This window comes from Protopterus annectens, chromosome 1.part0, assembly GCF_019279795.1.
Source record: "Protopterus annectens isolate FY-2018-M chromosome 1.part0, PAN1.0, whole genome shotgun sequence".
Lineage (NCBI taxonomy): Eukaryota > Metazoa > Chordata > Ceratodontiformes > Protopteridae > Protopterus > Protopterus annectens.
Genome location: NC_056725.1, coordinates 1,367,598,367 through 1,367,618,012, shown reverse-complemented (window position 1 = coordinate 1,367,618,012; position 19,646 = coordinate 1,367,598,367). Strand labels below are relative to the sequence as shown.

The 19,646-nt window shown below is 46.3% G+C and overlaps 1 protein-coding gene across 5 annotated transcripts in view; it reads right to left on the bottom strand.

The window, feature by feature from the left end:
• The window catches only part of MGAT3 (beta-1,4-mannosyl-glycoprotein 4-beta-N-acetylglucosaminyltransferase), a 773,371-nt gene that overhangs the window by 374,625 nt on the left and 379,100 nt on the right, over window positions 1-19,646 (bottom strand). For 4 of the 5 annotated variants that reach the window (XM_044066932.1, XM_044066924.1, XM_044066940.1 and 1 more), the window contains one exon: window positions 12,381-12,433. The gene's annotated coding sequence lies outside the window, so the exon portion shown is untranslated. Of the gene's footprint in view, window positions 1-12,228; window positions 12,360-12,380; window positions 12,434-19,646 lie in introns of those variants that run through there. The other variant, XM_044066964.1, reaches the window with a different exon arrangement.

The following is a 19,646-nucleotide window of genomic DNA, read 5'->3' as shown; positions in this document are numbered from 1 at the left end:
CTTTGGGAGGAACCTCTGCGGTCACTCCAGCTGCTGTGCCTAGTCAAGTACATGCCAAATAGTGCACTGTACTCTAATATTGGTCTTATGAGGGTTAAGTATAGCGGGACTTTAATTTCCTTGGATCTGTTATGCCATACCTTTACTTATAAGTTGTGCCACATAAAATGATTTCCTCACCACCGTGGACACATGGCAGTCAAAATTCAGGGTACTATCTATCTGCTTACCTTGATCTCTCACATCTTTGTCCACTCTAAGGGGCGTGCTATTGATGTTGTAACTTACAGGGGTATTTGACTTCCCAAACTATATGATAATGCATTTTTTTGCATTTAGTTTTAGGGTATGGTTCTGGCACCAATAATATGTCTGATCTACAACCTCCTGAAGGATATTTACATCTCTGGGGGATTCAATGATTGCCCTCAGCTTGCAGTCGTTGGCAAACTTTGTCATCCAGAGGTCTTCCACATTTGCCTTTACTTCACAGAAGTATATTCTGAATAGGAGTGGTCCCAGTACTGAGACCTATAGCTCACCACAAGTAACTGGCTTCTTGCTGGATCTGGATTCACTCACTTTAACCACATGTCCTGCCCGTGAGCCAACTGGCTATCCATCTGGTGACGTATGGATTTAAGCTCAGATTTGTGAGTTTATTATAATACCTGAGTGCGGAACTGTGTCAAATGTCTTGGTCAGGTTGAGGTAGATGGCACGTGCTGTTTTACCCTCATCCATGGCCTTAGTGACTTTTTCAAAGAAATTCACCAGGTTCAGCAGGCATGACCTGCCCTTGACAAAGGCTAATTGGGTCGGGTTCAGTTTGGAGGTCTCATCATTATTTATCAGGTCCATGATTATTCTTTCCATGGCCTTACATACAGAAGACTAGTCAAATTTATTGATCTGTAATTTCCTGTGTTAGTAGACAGTACCCCTTTATGAAGAGGGATGACTGTTGCTGTTCTCCACTCTATCCGGACAAAGTCAGTCTGGAGGCTGTGTTTAAATAGAGATCCTAATGGACCTGATAAGTCATGATTTCAGCTGTTTAAGATGCAAACTGATATACTCTCAGGCCTCACTGAAGTTGTGTTTTTAGCTTTACAGAGCACAGCAGCACCCTGTTCTTTGGTGATAACTGGTAGTGGAGTGGTAGAGGATATTTTTTGGTGGAGAATTGAGAGTGACGGGGATGTGAGATTTGAGCTGAATTTGTTGGCCAGCAGATCTACTAGGTCTTCCAGCTGAGTAAAGGTGATGCTACCTACATCTAATTCTACACATTGTTGGGTGTTGCTCTTAGGACTGCAGACATAAGTGAAAAATGCCTTATGGTTACCCCTTAGCTGTAGACTCTGAAGCCATGGTACGGACCAGAGTAGGAGTCAAAAGTTGGGACTAGACTGGAGGCAAGCAGGCTCACACAGCTGATGGGAGGAGGACACGGGATGACTCCAAACTTAAACTGGTTTCTGAGAAACCTTTTCATCATCCTTTCCATATCTGCTTCTGCCAAGCTCCTAGATGACCTGAAGGGATGAAGGGGGTTGAAGGTGGTCTGGGAGCCCATCAAAGCATTTCTTGTAAGAAAGAATGAAAGGTGTCTCAAGGAAATAGGCTTCAGAAAGAATCTAGGTGATCTATGTAGTGTAGACTTCGATTTGGATAGAGTTGGATCAGTGGACTTTCCAATTCTGAGCAGAGTTGTGCCCAGAGTAGGAGAAGGACATCTTCCTGGAGGAGGGGAGAGCTCCAGAACATGAGGAGAAGGAAGCAGGCATTTCAACACAAGCTTGTTTCTGTGCTCTATTGGCACTGAATGATTAAACCCTGCACAAATGTCACAGTCTGTGTTAAGGTGCCCTGCTTCGAGGTAATGCACACACCTGGAGTGGGTTTCTAAATTAGGACTTTTGCGCTTACAAGATGAGCATTTAAAAAAAAAAAAAGAAAAGAATGTATGTACTTACCATAATGTTCCATGTGTGCTGTCCATCTCGACCTTTATTCTCACTGATGGGTCGGATCCCATTCATTGGATCCATCTTGGCCTTTTACAAAAGCTCAAGGCCTTCAGCAAAGATCGTGGGCAATCTACCTTACCCATAATGCAATTCCCTAACTCCCTCAGATCTTGTTTGGCCCTGATAGGCTATGAAAAGCTTTACCTCTAATATGAGTTAACAGGAAAAAATTGCTTCTGAGGCTACAGAATCCTATTATATCCAATTAGTGCTACTCGGTCTTCCAAGAGTATAAGCAGGGGGAATGGAGGATGAGTTGTGAGAATAAAGGTCGAGATGGACAACGCACAAGGAACGTTATGTAAGGACTACTTTATGTGATGTTGTCAATCTCGCATTTTTTCTCACGGATGGGACTTGCATCCCAAGCTACCTGATTCGTGGGTGGCTCATGGGAGAATATTCCTCAGAACCATAGAACCAAATGATCCTCTACTCCTGGAGGCTAGATCTACTTTGTAATGAGTGATAAAGGTATGAAGTTTTGCTCATGTTGCTAAAGCCAGACATTAACCAAAGGCAGCCAAGCCTGAAAGGATGTAGAAGTAGCTATTGCCGTAGTGGAATCTGCTTTAACAGGGGTAGCAAGAGTTTTTTTCTTACAACTATAAATGAAGGAAATACATTCTGAAAGCCATTTGGATAAGGTAACTCTGGATACTAGTAGGCCTTTCCAACATCGGAGTAAGAAACAAATAGCTGATCTGATTGTCTGATTTCCGCTGTTCTGTGTAGGCAGAAATGTAACTGTCTATGAGCATCCAGTAGATGCAATGAATATTCCCCTTTATTTTGGAAATTTGGGAAGAATACCAGTAACTTGATAGACTGATTGAGGTAACTTTGAGACACACTTTGTGAAGGAATGAGGTGTTGGGTGCGTAAAGAAACTCTGTCCTTATGAAATACCAGGTATGGTGGCTTGGCGGATAAAGCTTGTAATCTGGAAACTCTCCTTGCTGAGGTAATGGCCACTAAGAGGAGCATTTTCCAAGACAGAAACTTCGTCACAGGTAGCAGATGGGTCGAAGGGAGGAAATTAGAAGTTATGTACATACCATAACGTTCCATGTTAGTTGTCTTCTCTCGCCTTCTTTCTTGCTGGATGGGTTCGGAGCCGAGCCTCGGCTCTGACTCAGCACTTGCTAAGCTCGAGAACTCATTTTACCAGCTCGAGGCAACCCTATATCCCATGATGCAAGGCATGACTACCTCAGATCTCGTTTGGTAGCTAGAAGAAAACCCTGCCAAAAAATACTTCTTCCCAAGGAAGAAGATACTAAATGTAGGAGAAACTAGGCCAATGGCCACTAACAGTAATGACTCTTCCTACTGTGAACTCTTGGAAAGAGTGACAACACCCCCAACAAAAGGAAGGTACAACCTCAAGATCAGTCCAGGCCAGGGGGAAGGAGGGAGGGACGCAAGAAAGAAGGCGAGAGAAGACAACTAACATGGAACGTTATGGTATGTACATAACTTCTAAATGTTAAGTTGTCAAACTCGCCTTCATTCTTGCTGGATGGGACCGCGTCCCTAGCACCTCTATCCTGGGTGGCTCAATGGAACAGACTCTTGAGAACTGTGGAACCAAACCTAGCCCTGTCCCTGGAGGCCAAGTCCAATTTGTAATGAGAGACAAAGGTGTGAGGAGTGGCCCAAGTGGCTGCTGCACAAATGGTGTCAATAGGTAGCCTATCCTGAAAAGCTGTGGATGTGGATAGGCTCCTGGTAGAATGTGCTTTTGGTTTTGAGGACAGTTGCTTGCCTCTAAGATGATAATCATAAGAAATGATAGAAGACAGCCATCTGGATAAGGTCACTTTAGAGACTGGGAGACCTCTTCTATTCTCTGCATAAGAAAGGAATAGTTGATCAGATTTTCTGAATTGTTTAGTTCTGTCCAAATAATATCTGAGTTGACGATGGACATCTAAGCGATGAAGTCTTTGTTCAGCTTTGTCTGAATAATTAGGGAAAAAACTGGTAAATCAATAGATTGGTTAAGATTCGTCTGGGAAGCAACTTTGGGCAAAAAAGATAGATTAGGTCTTAAAGATACCCTATCTTTGTGAAAAACCAAGTAAGGGGAACGGACACAAAGGGCCTGAAGTTCAGAAACCCTTCTAGCTGAAGTAACAGCCACCAAGAAAATTGTTTTCCAGGAAAGAAACTTTAAGGAGCATGTAGCAGCCGGTTCGAAGGGGGGTAGAATCAAGGATGCCAGCATTAAGTTCAAATCCCACTGCGGAGGGGGATCTCTGATTGGAGGCTTTAGAAGAAATATACCTCTGAGAAAGGCTTTGCAAAGTTTGTGGGACATTATGTTTTGATCTGCTAAACCAACATGAAAATTAGAGATTGCTGCCAATTGGACTTTAACTGTAGAAGCAGAAGACCCTGATTGAAAAATCTCTGCTAAGAAATCCAGAACTGAATGCACTGGAGCAGTAAAGGGATCTAAGTGTTTAGACTTTGCCCAGAAAGAAAAGCGTTTCCACTTACTAGCATAAATCTTTCTGGTGGAGGACTTAAGAGAAGCTACTATGATATCCCTAACGGGGTTAGAGATCATAGGAAGCCTGGCTAAGGAAGGAAGTGGAGCAACCAAGCAGTGAGGTTGAGAGAACGAATGGCCCAGTGCGGCTGACCCGACTGGTGGGACAGAAGGTCTGGAACTGGGTCCAGATGCCAAGGCTGCGCCAGGAGATGACAATGCAGGGACGGAAAACAAATTTGTCGAGGCCAGTAAGGGGCAATGAGGATCAACTTGGCTCTCAATACGGTAGCTTTCTGAATAACTTGTGGTATCAGTGGAAAAGGAGGAAAGGCATACAGAAGTCCCCGGGGCCAATCCTGGGTTAGAGAGTCTCTCGGGGAATGGCCTGGTAGAGAAAAAAGGGTGAAGAAGTCCGGGCATTTGCTGTTTTGGGGTGTAGCAAAAAGGTCGCAGGAAGGGAAGCCCCACTTCTGAAAAATCTCGTCCACTACCGATTGCTTGAGAGACCACTCGTGTGGCATGAGAATAGCTCTGCTCAGTCTGTCCGCTAAGAGGTTGGATCTCCCGGGGATATGCGTTGCTATCAGAAACCGATGAGAGGAGATCGCCCATTGCCAAAGTCTGAGAGCTTCTTGACACAGTGGGTAGGACCTGGTGCCGCCCTGCTTGTTGATATACCAGACTACAGACATGTTGTCCGTCTGAACTGCAATAGTTCCTAAGGGAAGAAAGTCGTTGAGGGCTTGCAACGTTAAAAGCACTGCTCTCATCTCTAGGACATTTATGTGCAGATGGTATTCTATGGGTTGCCAAGTCCCATGGACCATCCTGCCCTGATAATACCCCCCCCACCCGATCAGAGAGGCATCCGTAGTGACTGTGGCAACCGGAACTGGGGGAAGAAACAGTTGGCCCTGATGGAGCAGAGGAGAAGACATCCACCAGGTTAGATGACTCTTGCACGACTGCGTGACAAAAGTCTCGTGACTCATGGAGAGTTGCTGGAATGACCATTGAGCGAACAACATCCACTGCAGAAGACGCATGTGGAAGCGGGCTAATGGCAGAAGAACAATGGCCGCAGCCATAAGACCCAGAACCTTCAGGACAAATTTGGCTCTGATCTTCTTGCTGAGTAATATGATCCGAACATACTTCTGAATGTCCAGAATTCTTCGTTCTGTGAGTCTGGCTGACATGCTGACAGTGTCTAATTCTGCGCCTATAAAGGTAATAGATTGGCAAGGCGACAGAGAAGATTTTTCGAAATTTATTGAAATCCCCAATTGCTTGCAGGTTTGCAGAATGTGGTCTCTGGCCTTGAGAAGTTGATGCCTGGTGGTGGCGGAGAGGAGCCAGTCGTCTAGATACGGAAGCACCTGGAATCCTTGACGTCTCAGATGAGCCGTAACCACTGCCATGCATTTGGTAAACACTCTGGGGGCTGTAGTGAGGCCAAAGGGCAGGGCTCTGAATTGAAAATGACTGGACCCCAGCCGAAAGCGGAGAAACCTTCTGGAGCGCCTGTGAATCTTTATATGATAGTACGCATCCTGAAGGTCTATTGAGCACATCCAGTTGTCCTTGCCCAAAAAGGGTAGAATGGACTGAAGCGTGACCATCCGGAACCTTGCCTTCTTGACAAACTTGTTTAGTTTGCTGAGGTCTAAAATTGGTCTCCACTCTCCCGTCCTTTTGGGGACCAAAAAGAATCTTGAGTAGGTGCCGGATCCTACTTGGTCTGCTGGCACTATTTGGATGGCTCTTTTTGCTAGGAGTTTTGATACCTCCTGTTTTGCTAATTCCCTTAGACCGGGTGAGACGTCTGGAAGGGAATGATGAGGAACGGGATACCTCTCGAAAGGGATACTGTAGCCCTCGGATATGATCGACTGTACCCATTTGTCTTGAGAGAGGGAATGCCAGGCTATTGGGTACAGCGACAATCTTCCCCCGACTGCCTCCAAGGGTGGGTAGTCGGGCAACACCTCAGGGATGCTGGAAGGGTTTATCAGGGAGAGTCTCCCTGCTACCCTGATTCTGCGGACCCCCTCTGCCCCAAGGGCAGCGCCTATTATTATTACCCCCTCTGCCTCTGGGGGTAAACTGACCATGTGTGTCCGGCGTGACTCCTTGAGATTTACGAAACCACATTTTCAATCCCTTCTGACCCCTTTGGATAGGGTCTTGAAGGGGTGGAGAAATGGACTCCTACGGAAGAAAGGGTCTTGCCGTCTTGCTCACACCTGGTCAATGTATCCTTCACCTGAGGCCCTAACAAAGCCGACCCGTCAAAGGGGGTATTGGTGAAGGATGCCTTAAAAGGGTCTGCAAAATTACAAAGCCACATCCAGGCCTGACGCCTAAGTGCCACTCCTGTGCCTGCGGCCCTACTCGCCCCATCGGCTGCATAAGAAATGAGCTGCATGGAGGAGTTAGTCAAAGAATTGAGGATTCCTAGCTGTGAGGCAATCTTTTCCTGAGCCCCAGTGGTCGAAGGATCCTGAACCACTTCACCTAGTTCCTTGAGAATGTCTCTCTGAAGTCTGGTAAAGTGACAAATGTAGTTCAGCGAACGCATAGCAAAGGTCGCTGAAGAAAACATCCGCTTGCCGTACCTGTCCATGGTCCTAGAATCCTTATTAGGAGGATGGACAGGCACAGAAGGATCAGCAAGTTCCTTCTTGGTGGCCGCCACCACCATAGCATCAACAGGGATGCCCTTAGAAAGAAACTGTTTGTCTGCAGGGGCTGTAATGAATTTGGAGGGCCTCCTAGGAACTGGTTCCACAGAATCCGGGGCTGCCCACACCTTCCGAGCCACTACTTGCATGAGTGGGTCGAAGGGCGGAGACACCCAGGAGGTGGAGGGTCGAGATCCGAAAGCCTCCAGGTATACAGACTCATCCTCGGAGGGGTTAATGGAAGGCCAGTTCCCCCTCTGCTTAAGGAGTTCCAGGATGTCTGAAAAGGAGACATCCTCAGAGGGGGACCGTGGGGAACCCTCAGACTCATCTAAGTCGGTATCTGATGTAGTAGACTCAGAGGAGTCTGTGTGCTTCCTCTTACGCGGGGGTTCTGCTGCAGGATCAGGAGAAACCTCGGAAGAGGAAGTTATTCCCAATGGGGAAACCTGGGGCGATGGATCTCTGGGTCTGGGAGCAAGAGGCTGGCAAGAGACATCAACAGGCACCGAAGATGGAGGAGCTAAAGGAATAGACCGTTGACCTAGCTCGGGGGCTAGGACACTCATCATCACCTCGAAGGCTGCTCTCCCAGGGAGGCCAGAAGACTCCCGCTCCGAAGAAACAGGAATCCCCGGCCCCACCGAAAGAGAAGGCTCCGAAGCCGATGTCGGTGCCGAGCTCACCAATGCCGAAGCTCCAAGAGGGAGAGAGCAGGGTCGGACAAGGGTCCGATGCCACTTGCCCCCTCGGAGCCGACAAGAGAGACTCGACGACCGGATCCCTCCAACGAAGGTCTCATGGAGGAGATCGGAGCCGAAGACGTCGGAGCCAAAAGGGGAAGTATCGGCTCCGGTGCACCCACGGTCACCGTTCCGAGAAGCTCCGGCTCCGAACTCTGAAGGAGAGTCGGAGGAGGAAGTTCGGGGGGAAGAGAAATAGCAGACGTCTTTTGAGACGGGCTATGGAGCATTTGGGCTAGTGCCTGTGACTTCAACAGTCTGCTTACCACCCTCTCTAAATCATGGTCCGATAGCCTGGAAGATCTTGAAGATCGGCTCCGATGGCTCCGCTCTGACAAAAGAGGAGATCCCGGTGCCGAACGAATAGACTCCAGGGAAGGAGACCGAGATCTCTTCCTGGATGGAGCCATCGGAGCCGATGACCTCTCGGGTCCAGATGGAGCCGAAGACTTGTCGGCTCCAATACTGGATAAAGACACGTCGGCACCAGCCGGAGCCGACAAAGTAATAGGTATTTGTGTGTCGGAGCCGGTCGGAGCCGACACAACAATCTCCAAGGTAGAAAGATCGGCTCCAGTCGGAGCCGATCTCGACTCCGAAGGAGTCGGAGCCACAGCCGAAGGCTTAGGAACTACAGCCTGGGCTCTAGATGGCTTAGAGGGTTTAACCGACCCAGCCTTGGTCGGAGAACCCTCTGGCTTCAACAAGCCACGAAGAATTAATTTATTTCTTCGTTCCTGCAGGACTCTCTGGCTAAAGGAGTGACAAATGGCACAGGAGTCCTGCAGGTGTAAAGGCCCCAGGCAATACACACAAGAAGTGTGACCGTCTGTCAGAGACATTTTCTGACAGCACGAGTCACACTTCTTGAAGCCTGAGACCTTAACCTCTTCAGACATAATAATGTCCAAAAACAGACAGACACACAACAGTCACACAGTTAATCCCAAAAAAACACACACACACACAACCTGACAGGAATTAACTGAGGGGAAGGCTTAAGGCCTGAAGGAAATAAATCCTAACCTAAAGGAAGGGAATATAGGGTAAGAGACAAGTATAAGTATAAAAAATATACCCAATAAAGGACAAATAGAAAATAAGGGGAAAAACTCTGACTAATCTGAAGAAATTGAAAACTTTACCTGAGCTGGTAAAAAGGAGACCTCTTCGCGAAGCGGCAAACGAGATCTGAGGTAGTCCCACCTTGCATCATGGGATATAGGGTTGCCTCGAGCTGGTAAAATGAGTTCTCGAGCTTAGCAAGTGCCGAGTCGGAGCCGAGGATCGGCTCCGAACCCATCCAGCAAGAATGAAGGCGAGTTTGACAACTTAACATGATGATGTTTGACAATACGAAATTCAGATCCTAAGGAGGAGATTTTTTTTTGTATGGGGGTCTTAGCATTGTAGTTCCCTTCAAGAATGCTTTACAAAGTCTGTTTGACATGATACCACACCCATTTTCTCCTACAGGAAAATTTGAAATTGTTGCCAACTGAACTTGAATAGTGGCTGCAGCAACACCCTCACTGAAAAGCTGAACCAAAAATTCTAGAATAGAATGTATGGGGGCAGTAAAAGGGTCTATTTGATTATCGTTGGCCCATGAAACAAATCTCTTCCATTTACCTTTGTACAGTTTGTGTGTAGATGACTTATGGGAAGATAACAAAATGTGTCTGACTGCAGATGAGAGGAAAGGAAACCTGGCAATTAGGAGAACTGGAGCAGCCAAGCTGTTAGTTTGAGACTGTTCAGACTGGGATGAACCATCCCTGAAGGTTGAGCCAGAAAGCCAGCAAAAGGATCCAGAATCCGTGGTTCTTCCCGAACATGAGGCTGGAGGAAGGGGAACCAAACCCAGAATGTGCATTGCTATCAGAAAGCGGTTGGAAGATGTTGCCCGCTGCCAGATCCTCAGGGCTTCTCAACAAAGGAGGTATGATCTGGAGCTCCCCTGTTAATGTACCAGACCACAGAAAAGTCGGATTGGATTGCTATTGTTCCCAGAGGGGAAGTCTTGAAATGTTTGCAAAGCCAAAAGCACTGCCCTCATCTCCAGGGTGTTTATGTGCAAATGAGCCCTTGTGTTGATGCCAGATGCCTTGAACCATCTTCTCCAGATAATGCCCCCCCCCCCATCTTACCTGGGAAGTGCCCATAGTCACCATGGCCTGGGGTTGAGGGGGAATAAAGTGACGGCACTGAGATACCAGAGGAGAGTGAATCTACCATTGGAGATCCTTTTTGCATGAATTGGTTATCATGGTCTTGGTGCGTCACTGGAAGTTCTAGAATTGACTACTGCGTTTAAATTAACCACTGAAGAATTCTCATATGGAGATGAGCTAGGGGAATGTGAACAACTGAAGCTACCATTTTGCCCAGTACTTGGAGAACTAGTTTGGCAGAAGCTCATTTCTTTCTGATCAACAGTCTTACATAATGCTGAAGATAGTCAACTCTGTCTTGCGGAAGTTTTGCTATCATTGCTGTGTTTATTTCTGCTCATATGAATACCAAGCTCTAACATGGCTCTAGAGTAGAATTTTTTTGTAATTTATGGTAATTCCTAGGGAGGAACAAAGTTGTACAGTATAATCCATGGCTTGTAGCGTAAGATGCCCGGTCAGGGCAGTTATACGCCAGTCGTCCAGATATGGAAACACCAATAATCCTTGGAGTTTCAGGTGAGCCAACACTACTGCCATGCATTTGGTAAACATTCTGGGGGCTGTAGTGAGACCAAAGGGCATAGCTCAAAACTGGAAGTGACTGGCTCCTAGCCAAAAGCGCAAGTGCCTTCTGGATTGCCTTTCCATCCATATATGGTAGTACGCATCCTGAAGATCTAGAGAGCACATCAAATTGCCTTTATCCAAGAATGGAAGTATCGACTGCAGTGTCACCATCTGGAACGTGGTCTTTTTCACAGATTTGCTGAGAATGCTGAGACCCAAAATGGGCCCCCAGTCTCCTGTTTTCTTTGGAACTAAAAAGAACCTTGAGTAAGTTCCGAATCCTCTCTTGTCTGTGGGTGGGGACTTCTTGGATGACTCTTTTTGTTAGCAACTTTTGAATTTCTGAGGTTGCTTGTTTCTTTTGACTTGGTGGAATGTCTGGAACTAATTTGTTTACGGGAGTGGGGAATAATATAACTCCTGGCTATTACATCCTGCATCCATCTGTCGTTGATCATTCACCAGGTACGAAGGTGCAGAGGCAATCATCCCCCAACTGCCTCCAGAGCCGAGCAATTGGGCACCCTTTCAGGAGTGATGAAAGGGTCTACCAAAGAAAGATTCTCTGGAGCCTTGATTCTGTGGGTCTCCCCTGCCACAAGGGCAGAGTGTTCCATTATTGTTCCCCCCTCTGCCTCTAGGAGAACTTTCACCTTGTGTGCTTTGGAAAGACTTCTGTGATTTTCTGAACCACATCTTTCCACTACCTTTACCTCTAATATGAGTTATCAGGGGAAAACAAGATCTGAGGGAGTCAGGGAATTGCATTATGGGTAAGGTAGAATGCCCATGAGCTTTGCTGAAGGCCTCAAGCTTTTGTAAGGTCGAGATGGATCTGATGGATCATATCCGACCCATCAGAGAGAATAAAGGTGAGACTGACATCACATCAGTTGGTTTTCAGATATCCTGAAGCAACTGACAGCAACCACCACATCAACTACACAAAAAGGAGAAAGGCAATGAAGGAAGGACTACCAACAATGGTATGATAGAAATACCACAGTGGTACACAGATATACTGACAACAGTAAAAACGGTGTGGTACGGTAACACAGAGGTAGCAGGAAAGACAGCAGAAAGTATAGCACGGACATGAACCCTGATGAAACCTAGACCAAAAAACTCTACTCTAATTATATAAACATTGCTATAATATTAATAGTTATCGCTATAACAAAAAAGGAGAACAAACAAGGAAATATAAGGAAAAAACAACTTAGCCCAAAGACCACTGACCAAACGCTGAAGAGGCAAATGAGATACTCCAAGCTTAGGAGAGGATTAAGGTTAAGGGGAAGAGTTTGAGCTATGTAGCCAAAAAGTCTACTGAAGTGGCTGAAGCCGAATCAGAGTTCAGATCAGAGACCCACTGGCTGAGGAAAGACTAAAAAGACATCAGATCAGCAATTTTAGCATTACTTAAAAGTATGTAGTGGCCTCAACAGAGAAATGCACACCATCACAGAAACAGTCCCTTAACAAAATAAAAAAATAAAATTAAAAGTTTTGAAACAAAAATACCTTCGTCCTGATGCCCAGTCTCTCCAGAGTTTCTAAATGGTAGCTTACAATTACGAATATCACAAATTTGTGTAATCATATACCACAAACATGGTTTTTCATTCTCATACATGGAGGGCAACATGCATATATGATTTTTTTGCATTACTCACAAGTCCTCAATATTTTGTTCCAAATGTTCAACTCAGCTTGTCAGGGACAGCACCTAATGAAAAATGCAATTAAGAATATATGAAATTTGACTTCTTGCCACTAGACAAAAATAATTTTTTAAACAGGAAAGGTACAACTTTTCCACATTTCACTCAGACATGGGATCCTTAGACTTCATTCTCTGTTCTGAGAACATTGACTAACAATTTAAGTAATTCTGTAAACGCAAACTCATAGCACTGGTAATATCCAATATTTTATCATTTATACCAGATGCACGACTAGTTCATTTCCTCTGTCTGCCACTTTACAAAATGTTCTAGACACTTGTCAACTTGGCATTCTATATGCAAAAATTACACGTACGTACAATTACCATAAATGTAGACGTTCGAGTGTATTCACTGTTGCAGTTATCACCTGTGGGTTATCCCTGCTGTGGTAGCCCTTGGCCGGCCCAAATACCAGAGTCAATGTTTTTGTGTGTCGGCTGCAGTCGCCTGTAGTCTGACTTCAGGTCGTCAGTGCTATAAAGCAAGGCAGCTGACGTCATTAGGTCAGTTTTTCTTGCTCTAACCCATCAGAAGCACTGAGGAATTAAGGTAAAGGGGCCGTGGTGGCTAAAAGCCACCGTGGGAAGCTTATCTGTCCCTAGGGGAAGGAGATATAAGGGGGGTGGAGAGATGGAAACCAGGACTGCAACAGTGAATACACTCGAACATCTACATTTATGCTAAGTTTACACAACTGTACTTATGTTCTTTGTGTTTCACTGTTGCAGTCATCACCTGTGGGAGGATTCCTGAAGCTGAGGAGAGGGGTGGAAGGATAGGTTAGAGATCCCTAGGCATGGGTCAGCAAGCCCTGCAAAACTGCAGAGGTAAACCCTGCCCTAGACTTACAAAAAAGGGGTAGGTGGTAATGCTTTGTAAAGGTATGGACAGGGGTCCAGGTGGAAGCTTCCAAGATGTCCCTGATGGGGACTCCTCTGTTGAAGGCTGTGGAAGTGGAGGCGGCCCTAGTGGAATGGGTATGGTTAGACTTGGGGGGGTTCTTGATGTCTGTAGCAGAAATGGATACAGTGTGATATCTGCTTGGAAATTAGCTTCCTCTCTACTCCTGGGGCAAAGCTGACAAGCAGCTGGTCATTTTTCTGAAGGGCTTAGTATGGTCAAGATAGTATCTGAGTTGTCTGTGCACATCTAGCGAGTGCAGAATTCTTTCCGCTTTGTTTTGAGGGTTGGGGAAGAAGGTGGGTAGGTGTATGGCTTGGTTGAGGGTCACATCCAATACTACCTTGGGCATAAAGGAGGGATTAGTCCTCAGGGAGACCCTGTCTACATGGAAAATGATGAAGGGCTCGACAGCCATGAGTGCCTGAAGTTCTGAAACCCTTCTGGCTGAGGTGATAGCTAGTAGGAAGGCGGTCTTCCAGGAGAGGAATTTTAATAGTGTTGAAGCAGCAGGTTCAAAAGGAGGTAAGGTTAGTTTTTCTATAACATAATTCAGGTTCCAGGCTGGCATGGGAGGCCTTCTGGGAGGTCTGATATTAGAAGCCCTCTGAGGAACTGTTTAATCAAAGGATGAGAGAAGAGGAGTAGGTCTGAACTGTAATGGGCTGAAATGACTGAGGCATGGATTTTAATAGAAGAGAAGGAGAGGTCACTTTCGAGTAACTTGGCTAGGCAAGCCAAGATATGAGGGATGGTAGGATGTGAGGTACTGGCCCCTCTGGACTGGCTCCAGGAGCAGAATCTTTTCCATTTCCCTGTGCAAGATTTTCTGGTGCTGGACCTTCTGGCCTCTGTGATAATCTCTAGGAAATATTTGCTTAACAGGGACTCCTTGTTAGTTCAAAGTATAAGACATGCTGAAAGATTGAGAGTCTGCAAGTCTGGGTGCAGTATCTCCCCCCCCCCCACCTATGTCAAGAGGTCTGAAATCAGGGGAAGCTGTTTGGGAGGCTGTAAGGTCAGGCTGCGCAGTAAGGGGTACCAATGCTGTCTTGCTGTCTGGGCCAATCTGGTGGAATGAGGATGGCCTTTGGTATCTCCTCCCTCATTTTGGTCAGTTCCTTGGGAGTAAGAGGCAGAGGAGGGAACGCATACACAAAGAGGGAGTTCCAGGGGAAGGTCAAGGCATCAACCTTCCATGCTAGCAGGTGATACTCCCTGGTACAGAACTTTTGCAGCTGGTAGTTGAGGTGCAAAGCAAAGAGATCCACCTCCGGAGTCCCCCACTTCTGAGTGATTTGCAGAAAGATTTCCCTGTGGAGCGGACATTCATGGGGGTCCAGTAAGTTTCTGCACAGGTGGTCTGCCAGGATGTTGTTGACTCCTGGTAGGTATTGGGCAATTAGGTTAGACCCATGGAGGCTGCTGTCAGCCAGAGGTTCATGGCTAGCCTGCACAGAGGGTAAGATTGGGTCCCCTCCCCCGTTTATTGATATACTACATTACTATGGTGTTGTCTGTTTTTATAAGGAGAACACCTGGTCCAAGATGGGGTTTGAAGGATGTCAGAGCCCTTTGTACTGCCATCATTTCTTTCTGATTGATGTGTAAGGGAAGGTGCTGGGCATCCCAAAGACCTTGGGTGCATATGCCTGCTAGGTGTGCGCCCAAAGCAATATCTGAGGCATCGGTGGTGATGGTCTGGCCGGTAGGGCAGAGGATGAAGGGAAGACCCTTGTTCTTGGTACAGGCCTCTGCCCAACAGAGAAACTCGGTCCTTATACATGGGATCAGAGAGAGAGGTCACTAGAGACAGAGTGCTGACACCAGAGGTTCTTTAGATACCACTGAAGTTTTCTCATGTGAAGCCTGGCCAGAGGAATTAGGATGCAAGATGCCATGTATCTCAGGGCTTGCAGGAACTTTCTCGCAGTGAGGTGACATCTGGAAGCCAGCTGGGTAATGTAGAGAGGCAAGAAGCTCTGCTTTTCTGGGGATAGGAAGGCCATTTGGGATGATGTGTCTAGCAGTGCTCCCAAGAAAATGATCTTCCTGGTGGGAGTCTGCTTTGATTTCTTCTTGTTGATGGTGAATCCTAGGAAAGTTAGGAGGGATTTGACAAAGAGAATGTTGTGGAGCAGGTTTTCTTTGCACTCTGCCTGAATGAGGCAGTCATCCAGGTAAGGGTAAATCTGTATATTTCTTTGTATGCAAAATGCTATGGCCGGGACTAAGGTGAATAGTCTGGGTGCAGCAGATAAGCCAAAGGGCAGTGCAGAGAAAGTACAGTTGTGTACACTTACCATAAATGTAGATGTAAGAGTGTATTCACTATTGCAGTCATCACATTTGGGTTATCCCTGCCAGGGTAGCCCTCAGTCGGCCCAAATACCAGAGGCTTAGTATTTCTGCGTCGGTTGCTGTCACTTCAGCTCTGACGTCAGGTCTTCAGTAGTATAAAGTAAGGCAGCAGACACCATTACATCAGTTTTTCTTGCCCTGTCAGGAGTCTCCAAGTGGGAGTCAGGATCTGGTGGAAGAACCCCACCAGTAAAAAGTAAATACCTAAAGGTTCCTTGTAAGGAGAGAGAGAGAGCGACAGAAAGAAAGGGGGATGGAGGGAGGGAAACCAGGACTGCAACAGTGAATACACTTGAACATCTACAGTTATGTAAGTGTACACAATTGTACTATGTTCTTCGTGTTTCACTGTTGCAGTCATCACACTTGGGTTGATTCCCAAAGCTGAGGAAAAGGGTGGAGGCAGTTAAGAAGATTAGGGGCTGGCTAAGATGCCCTGCAAAGACTGCCCTGGATTTGGAGAAGATAGGCAGGTGGTAATGTTTGGTGAAGGTGTGAACAGATGTCCATGTCGCAGCCTCCAGGATGATGCTGGTGGGGACTCCTCTGAGAAAAACTGCAGAGGTGGAGGATGTTCTGGTAGAGAGTGCCTTGACCCTCTTAGGGAGGATTCCTGTGTTGCTTGTAGCAGAAATTAATGCAGTGTGCTATCCATTTGGAATGGTTTGTTTGGATAAGGCTTTGCCCTCTGTTCCTGCAGCAAAGCTGACTAGGATCCTTAGTCGATGAGTGTTGCGGCATACCAGATTCTGAAAGGGTCTCAGTAGCGGCCTGCGGATACACAAAAGTGGTCATCAGGGGCTGCAAAAGCACCTCACTGAGGACCGGAGAACTGATAACTTGTTTCCCAAACAATAAACACAGAGAGTGGTCATCTCATCTGTGATTTTTAAATTACATTTGGTGCATTTTTTTTACCCGATTCTGAGAGATTTTGACCACATTATGACCAATAATGCGGTAATTCTCTGACAGAAAGAACAACACTATCTTGACTTGACTTGACTTAACTGACAATACAAAATCAGTTTACAACGATTTTAAACAATCGGAACATAAATAAACTCAAGGATCTGAAACCCCAAAGGTTTGAGAGGGACAGATGGAGGCCTGAAATCAGAACCAACCAATCACACAACCCATCAGTCAGAATGTAGGCGAGATAGGATCACATAACATCTAGCTTAACGGAAGCATTGTCGGTAGGTTTGGACCTGTGCTGTCTGTCTCTGTCTTTATCCTTACGTTTTTCAGAAGATCTGCCATCGGATGGCTTACAGAAGCCATATCGGAATTCAAGGACTGAGAGTGAAAATATCTAGCTACAATAAGGGCCCGACGACATACAATTCTGGTGTTGAACAAAGCACAAAAACAACAGTGAAGGACGTCGTGATCTGAGCCTAAGCAAGAGACACAGTAAGAATGAAAGTCTCGGTATGGTATTTGCTTTTCACAGGTGAGACAATTGTTAACTTTTTCTGACATCGGTTAGAGCAAGAAAAAGGGATCCCCAATGGGGTACTTGGCTTTAGAAGACTTCAGGTTCAATTCGGAAAACTGAAACTCAGGTAGCGGATGACCGGCACTCATATGAACTGCTTCTGTTTCAGGCTCCTCGGCAACAGAGACTCATGTAATGGCGCCAGCTGCCTTACTTTATACTGCTGATGACTTGACGTCAGAACTGAAGTGACAGCAACCGATGCAGAAATACTTAGCCTCTGGTATTCGGGCTATCCTGGCAGGGATAACCCACATGTGATGACTGCAGCAGTGCAACACGAACATCTGAAAGTGTTGTGATCCTGCTCTGAAGCACAGGAATTTCCTGCAGGATTCCCTTATGAGGATGTGTAGATAGGCATCTTTTAGGTCTAGGGTCACTAGCCAGGCATTTTTTGTTAGCATAGGCAGCAGCTGCTGCAAGGTTAACATTTTGAATCTGGAGACCACCAGGGAGGTGTTCAGAATGGATAGATCCAGGATGGGGTGCCAAGTGCCCTCTTTTCCTGGGAACAAGGAATAGCCTGGAATAAAAGCCTTTGCCTGTTGGAACAGGTTCTATTGCCCCCTGGGATATGAGAGTTTGGATCTGTTTCGATGTCTCTGCCCACTGATTTGGAGGCAAGTCTGGGTACCCTTTTAGAATTGAGAGTTTGCTAGAAGAGAATTTGTATTCCTGAAAAATTATCTAAGATTCACTGGTCCTTTGTTACAGAAAGCCAATTTTCTTTGAAGAGGGATTACCTTCCTCCTAGCTTTTGGTGAGTGAAGGGAGGGCAGAGGGGGGAGGGGGAGTCATTATGAGTTTTTGCCATAGAAGGGTGGCTTAGAACTTCCTGCCTTTGGGGTGGAAGTGGTCCACTGTTTGCTTCTCTGCTGGCCCTGGGATAGGGGTCTGGATGGTCTGTCCTTGCGGGGGCTTACCTTGGGCCTGTCTGCTAGGTGCAGGGAAGGACCAGTGTTGAGGTTGAACCTGAAAGAAATCTTTTACTTGTTGACAGATTTTGCCTTGTCTTTCAACTTTTTATGCACCTCTTCTGCTTTTACTCCAAACAAGCGCCCCTTAGGGGGTGCATCAATAAGTTTAGACTTGACATGATCAAGGAGAAGTTGTTCCTTCAGCCATACATGTGTCCTAATGACAGATCCTGACACTGCTGCCCTGCTAGAGGCTTCTAGGGAGTCACATCCACAGTTTAATGAGTGTTTTGCCACTTGACAAGCAGTGTCCAGTAAATCTGCTAATTCTTTTGAATTGGCAGAGTCAGGAAAGGTAGAAATCTTTTGTTTAGTTCCAAAGTGTGTTGCTGATACTTTAACCTATGGAACTGACAACTGAGTGCTAGGGTAGCCAAGGTTGCAGAGGTGTATACTTTTTTACCACATCTGTCCAGAGCTCTGGAGTCCTTGTCAGAAAGAATAGGATTCTTGGCAGAACTAGTCTTAGCTCCTTTAGGTCCCGGAGTAATGACCTCTGGGTCTGCAGCAGAATTTCTGTACAGGTATTTGTGAGAATCTGGTACTCTGTAATACCTGTCGGGTTTACTGGGATCAGGTGGGAGGGCGTCAGGTGCTAAGCTGGATTCATGGAAAACATCATCCAACACTTCTAAAATAGGGGGGATGGCCAAGGGTCTGTTTTGGGGCAGGTCCAGAAACTCTCTAAGTCTTTTATTAGACTGGGGAAAGTCCTGAGATTCTCACTGGAAATGTTCCCTGAGGGTGTGAAGGGTTCCCCAAAGGAAAGGTCCTCTGGAGGGGAGGCAGAAGGGATGGATTCTTCTGCGTCTGACTCCTCATAAGCAGTCAGAGGTTGCTATTCTTTTTCAAAATCTGAATAGTCATATTTCTCAGAATCCTGTTCTGTCATAACTTCTGGAGAAGGGTGCCTTTTCCTTTTAGAAGCTGTGGCCCGACTACCCCAGATAAGGGAGATGAAATTCTCCACCATTTTTGAGCATTTGTGCTTGGGGTGGTGGAGCAGAAGCAAGATGGTGGCTAGAAGCAGATTTTCTAGGTCTGGCCTGGCTACTAGGCCTGAGAGAATCAGTCAGAGAGAAACGGTAATCGGATGAGAAGACGTTGGTTTTTGTCTAGATTCTGTAGTGCAAAAGGCCTCCTTGGAAGCCGGTGCCTGCGTCACGGCTCTGGACCCAACCGAGGCAGAGATAGCCAAAAGATATGAAGATTTCTGCGGCATACTGGACTCTGAAAGGGTCCTGGTAGAGGTCTGCGTAGATATCGAATCGGGCATCAGGGGCTGCGAAAGCGCCTCACTGAATTCCGGAGAACTGACGACCTGCTTAGTGGTAGAGTCGTCAGAAGGCTTAGCCTTGTGTGGTCTGTCTCTATTTTTATCTCTGCATTTTTTTGGAATGTCCATGGATTGTTGGCTGATAGACGCCATATCAGAATGCGAAGATGGAACATGAAAATAACGGTCTA